This window comes from Salvelinus sp. IW2-2015, linkage group LG19 (genome assembly GCF_002910315.2).
Source record: "Salvelinus sp. IW2-2015 linkage group LG19, ASM291031v2, whole genome shotgun sequence".
Lineage (NCBI taxonomy): Eukaryota > Metazoa > Chordata > Actinopteri > Salmoniformes > Salmonidae > Salvelinus > Salvelinus sp. IW2-2015.
In genome coordinates this window covers 26,119,168-26,125,167 of record NC_036859.1, presented here as the reverse complement: position 1 = coordinate 26,125,167, position 6,000 = coordinate 26,119,168, and the positions used below count along the sequence as shown (strand labels likewise).

The 6,000-nt window shown below is 42.1% G+C and overlaps 1 pseudogene; it reads left to right on the top strand.

The window, feature by feature from the left end:
• Positions 1-770: 770 nt before the first annotated feature.
• Positions 771-6,000, top strand: part of LOC111979051 (epsin-2-like) — a 35,945-nt pseudogene continuing 30,715 nt past the window's right edge.

Sequence of the window (6,000 nt, the reverse complement as noted above, 5' to 3'; positions counted from 1 at the left end):
ATTACTGCACTGTTGGAGCTAGAAATATAAGCATTTCGCTGCACCTGCAATAACACCTGTAAACCGTCTGTGTGTGTCACAGGGTCTACAGTTTGTTTCTCAACCTGACATATCTGCCGTCCATGTTTCCACTTCTTCTCAAAGGTTGGACATACAGTACATATACTGAACATACAATGAATGACTCACAAAACAATGCATGTGGATACACCTTATGGATGAGTGCATTAGGTCGATCTATCAGGTCAGGTACCGTGGGAAAACTGCATTTGCTTCTCAAATGTCTTATTTTCCTATTGAAATGTATCATTCTCAATGGCAAAGCCTTGTGTTTCATCCCAAACCAGTGATTTCATGCAGCACAGCTATGATTTTCTAACAGGACTCTAAGATCTGTATCACACCTATAATACCTGTAATATGGGACCCATGTTTTAAGTACCTATTGCAACACTAACACATGACTGTGAGCAAACACAAGTACCTGTTCCTGATTGCTGCTCTGCGAAACGATTGCCTCTCCTTATTGTACACTCATGAACTGGAAAAAAAGAAAGAAAGACAAGAGAGAAAGAGGGAAACTGTCAGAGTGATAGAGAGCACGTTCGTAATGTGTGAGGCTGTATGTTGCTATGGAATACCTGTCAGAGTCACACACACAGGTGGTGAGGGTAGGCAACAACCCATCCACCATGCTGACCCTCAACACGGTGGCCCCTCAGGGATGCGTGTTCAGTCCCCTCCTGTACTCCCTGTTCACCCACGACTGTATGGCCGTGCACGACTCCAACACCACCATTAAGTTTGCCGATGACACTACAGTGGTAGGCCTGATCACCGACGTCGGAAACGTGGCAGTGTGGTGCAAGGACAACAACCTCTCATGGGAATGTCTCCACAATCCAAACTTATAACCAACTGACTGCAGCATTACCACAAACATGGAGGAGGCAAGTGGAAGAGGGAGAAGGTAGGGAACTTGTTTGTCTGCCATATATTAAAGATATGGCATATATAGAAAAATATACCAGTTTCATGTGAGGACAAAAATGTTGACAGCTGTGCCATACAGATTACAAAATAAATGGGAAGATATTTTTGACATACTGAATTCCATTGCACATTATTTATGAACTGATACAACACAACACTTGATTCAACACTTCGAGTTTTTCATTTTAAATGATTATACAAAATTCTTGCTACCAACAGAATGCTATATACAGTACCAGTCAACATTTTGGACACACCTACTCATTCAAGGGTTCTTTATTTTGACTATTTTCGATTCTTCAAAGTTGCCACCCTTTGCCTTGATAACCGCTTTGCACACTCTTGGCATTCTCTCAACCAGCTTCATGATGAATGCTTTTCCAACATTCTTGAAGGAGTTCCCACCTATGCTAAGCACGTGTTGGCTGCTTTTCCTTCACTCTGCAGTCTAACTCGTCCCAAACCTTTTCAATTGGGTTGAGGTCGGGTGATTGTGGAGGCCAGGTCATCTGATGCAGAACTCCATCACTCTCCTTCTTGATCAAATAGCCCTGCCACAGCCTGGAGGTGTGTTTTGCAACATTGTCCTGTTGAAAAACATGGTAGACATGCTGGTTAACTGTGCCTTGAATTCTAAATAAATCACAGACAGTGTCACCATCACACCTCCTCCTCCATGCTTCACGGTGGGAACCACAGATGCGTAGATCATCCGTTCACCTACTGTGCATCTCACAAAGATACGGCGGTTGGAACCAAATATCTCAAATTTGGACTCATCAGACAAAAGGACAGATTTCCACAGGTCTAATGTCCATTGTTCGTGTTTCTTGGCCCAAGCAAGTCTCTTCTTATTATTGGTGTCCTTTAGTAGTGGTTTCTTTGCAGCAATTTGACCATGAAGGCCTGATTCACGCAGTCTCCTCTGAACAGTTGATGTTGAGATGTGTCTGTTACTTTAACACAGTGAATCATTTATGTGGGATGCAATCTGGAATGCAGTTAACTCTAATGAACGTATCCTCTGCAGCAGAGGTAACTCTGGGTCTTCCTTTCCTGTGTTTGTCCTCATGAGAGCCACTTTCATCATAGCGCTTGATGGTTTTTGCAACTGCACTTGAAGAAACTTTCAAAGTTCTTTAAATTATTCGTATTGACTGATTGAAGAACTATTCCGGATTGACTGCTCTTCATGTCTTAAAGTAWTGATGGACTGTCGTTTCTCTTTGCTTATTTGAACTGTTCTTGCAATAATATGGACGTGGTCTTTTACCAAATCTTCTGTATACCAACCCTGCCAACACAACTGATTGGCTCAAAGAATGAAGAATGAAGAAGAAGAATGAAAGACATTCCACAAATTAACTTTTAACAAGGCACACCAGTTAATTGAAATGCATTCCAGGTGACTACCTCATGGAGCTGGCTGAGAGAATACAAGTGAGTGCAAAGCTGTCATCAAGGCAAAGGGTGTCTACTTTGAAGAATCTCAAATATAAAATATATTTTGATTTGTTATTAACACTTTTTTGGTTACTACATGATTCCATAAAACTCTTTGAATGAGTAGGAGTGTCCAAACTTTTGACTGGTACTGTGTATGGGGCATAAAACAATCTCAGCTCTGTAGATTTTGCTGCAAAGAGACAGAATCACTAGATCATTTATTCTGTTTTTGCCTTTGTTACGTTACAGCTTTAGTCTAAAATGTATTAAATTGTTTTCCTCATCAATCTATGCACAATAGCCCATAATGGCACAGCAAAAAAWWWWTKTTTGTTGTTGCTAATTTATTAAAATAAAAAAAACTGAAATAGTACATTTACATAAGTATTCAGACACTTTACTTAGTGCTTTGTTGAAGCACCTTTGTCAGCGATTACAGTATTGAGTCTTCTTGGGTATGATGCTACAAGCTTGGCACACCTGTGTTTGGGGAGTTTCTCCCATTCTTCTCTGCAGATCCTCTCAAGCTCAGTCAGGTTGGATGGGGAACGTCGCTGCACAGCTATTTTCAGGTCTCCAGAGATGTTCGATCGGGTTTAAGTCTGTGCTCTGGCTGGGTCACTCAAGGACATTGAGAGACTTGTCCCCGAAGCCACTCCTGTGTTGTCTTGACTGTGTGCTTAGGGTCGATGTCCTGTTGGAAGGTGAACCTTCGCACCAGTCTGAGGTCCTGAGTGCTCTGGAGCAGCATTTCATCAAGGATCTTTCTATACTTTGCTCCGTTCATCTTTCCCTCGATCCTGACTTGTCTCCCAGTCCCTGCCAACATGATGCTCCCACCAACATGCTTCACCGTAGGGATGGTGCCAGGTTTCCTCCAGACGTGAAGCTTGGCATTCAGCCCAAAAGTTCAACATTGGTCTCATCAGACCAGAGAATCTTGTTGCTCATTGTCTGAGAGTCTTTAGGTGCCTTTTGACAAACTCCAAGCGGGCTGTTGTGCCTTTTACTGAGGAGTGGCTTCTGTCTGGCCACTACCATAAATGCCTGATTGGTGGAGTGCTGCAGAGATGGTTGTTCTTTTGGAAGGTTCTCCTATCCACAGAGGAACTCTGGAGCTCTGTCAGAGTGACCATTGGGTTCTTGGTCACCTCCCTGACCAAGGCCCTTCTCCGCCGATTGCTCAGTTTGGCTGAGCGGCCAGCCTTAGGAAGAGTCTGGGGGTTCCAAATTTCTTTAATTTAAGACTGATGGAGGCCACTGTGTTCTTGGGGACCTTCAATGTTGCAGACATTTTTTGGTACCCTTCTCCAGATCTGTGCCTCAACACAATCTTGTCACAGAGCTCTACAGACAATTCCTTCGACCTCATGGCTTGGTATTTGCTCTCATGCACTGTCAACTGTGGGACTTCATGTAGTCAGGTGTGTGCCTTTCCAAATCATGTCCAATCAATTGAATTTACCACAGTTGGACTCCAATCAGGTTGTTGAAAGATCTCAAGGATGATCAATGGAAACAGAATGCACCTGAGCTCAATTTCGAGTCTCATAGAGAAGGGTCTAAATACTTATGTAAATCAGGTATTTCTATTATGTATTTATAATCAATTGTAAATATTTTAAAAAATGTGTTTTCGCTTTGTTTTTGCTTCGCATTATGGGGTATTGTGTATAGATTGCTGAGGATTTGTATTTTTTTAATGCATTTTAGAATAAGGCTGTAACGTAACAAAATGTTAAAAAGGTCAAGGGGTCTGAATACTTTCCGAAGTTACTGTAGCTTGTTTCTGGTCACAGGTTCAGGAATGGTTAAAAATCCAATGAATATTAACCTTACAGATAGCAGTGTTGGGCGATTTGGAAAGCCATAGTCAATCAATAAATAATATAATAATTATTGTTGTAAAGGTTTTCATCTTTAGCTCATAATATGTGGATACTATACAATTAGAAAGGTCCAAAATGTATGTAAAACATCACAGCACAATTGAAAAATATATGGCACATGGAAACCAAACAACAGTGGTCTATGGTGATAGTTGGGATAGGCTGAGAGTGGCATTAAAGAGCTTATGTTTGGTAATGTATTGGTCTGGGTGTAGCTGGTGCAGAGGAGTCAGGCGCAGGACAGCAGAGATGAGTAACACAAGTAACTTTACTCAAATATTCCAATAACATGTCGTAATACCGAGCCCACAATAACGGACCGAACATACATAAAACAATCACGCACAAAAACCATGGGGGAAACAGAGGGTTAAATAATGAACATGTAATTGGGGAATTGAAACCAGGTGTGTAAAACAAAGACAAAACAAATGGAAAATCGATCTGCGATGGCTGGTGACCGAACAAGGAGAGAGCCCGACTTCAGCGGAAGTCGTGACAGGTAATGTATTATTGTATATTTATTTAACCAGGGATATCAGTTAAGAACAAATCCAGTTGTGATACAGCCCAGGATTGAACTAGGGTCTGTGGTGACACCAGTGCCTTAGACCGCTGCGCCACTCGGGTATAGAGATGGTTGCTGATAATGGGCCTCTGTACGCCTATGTAGATATTCCATAAAAAATCTGCCGTTTCCAGCTACAATAGTAATTTACAACATTAACAATGTCTACACTGTATTTCTGAACAATTTTATGTTATTTTAATGGATAAAAAATGTGCTTTTCTTTCAAAAGCAAGGACATTTCTAAGTGACCCCAAACTTTTGAAAGGTAGTGTATATATTTTTTCAAATAACTCTCCCTCAATGTGTCCAAAACAAAGGAGCTTATCGTGGACTACAGGAAACGAAGGGCTGTAGTTCACATCAACAGGGCTGTAGCGGAGTGGGTTGAGAGCTTCAAGTTCCTCTGTGTCCACATTACTAAGGACCTATCATGGTCCGAACACACCAACACAGTCGTGAAGCGGGCACGACAATGCCTCTTCCCACTCAAGAGGCTGCAAAGATGTGTCATGGGCCCTCAGATTCTCAAAAAGTTATATAGCTGCACCATTGAGACCTTCTTGACTGGCTGCATCACCGCTTGGTATGGCAACTGATCGGTATCTATCGAGGGTAGTATATCACTGGGGCCGAACTCCCTGCCATCCAGGACCTCTATAGCAGGCGGTGTCAGAGGAAGGCAATAAAAATTGTCAAAGACTCCAGCCACCCGAGTCGTTGACTGCTCTCTCCTGCTACCGCACGGAAAGCAGTACCGGAGTGCCAAGTCTGGGACCCAAAGGCTCTTGAACAGCTTCTATACACTACAAGTTTTACATTTCCTGCAACAGTTTTCCTGCAACAGGTTGATCAAATTAAAATTCTACACCTGTACTTACCGTACAGCCTCAATCTATCATCCTGTGTGTTAAATGGACTCCATGTTGTTGTTCACTAACATTACTGTTGTCTTCTTTGCAGTCCCAATAAGCAAACTGGCTCATTAAGGTTTACCTGGCATTAGGGATTTTCTGCGGGACAAACATCTGCATTCAGCCCATTATCAGCCTCAAAATATTATCCTGTCATGTGTTCGCAAAAAGTAAGGCTTTAACCAATTGA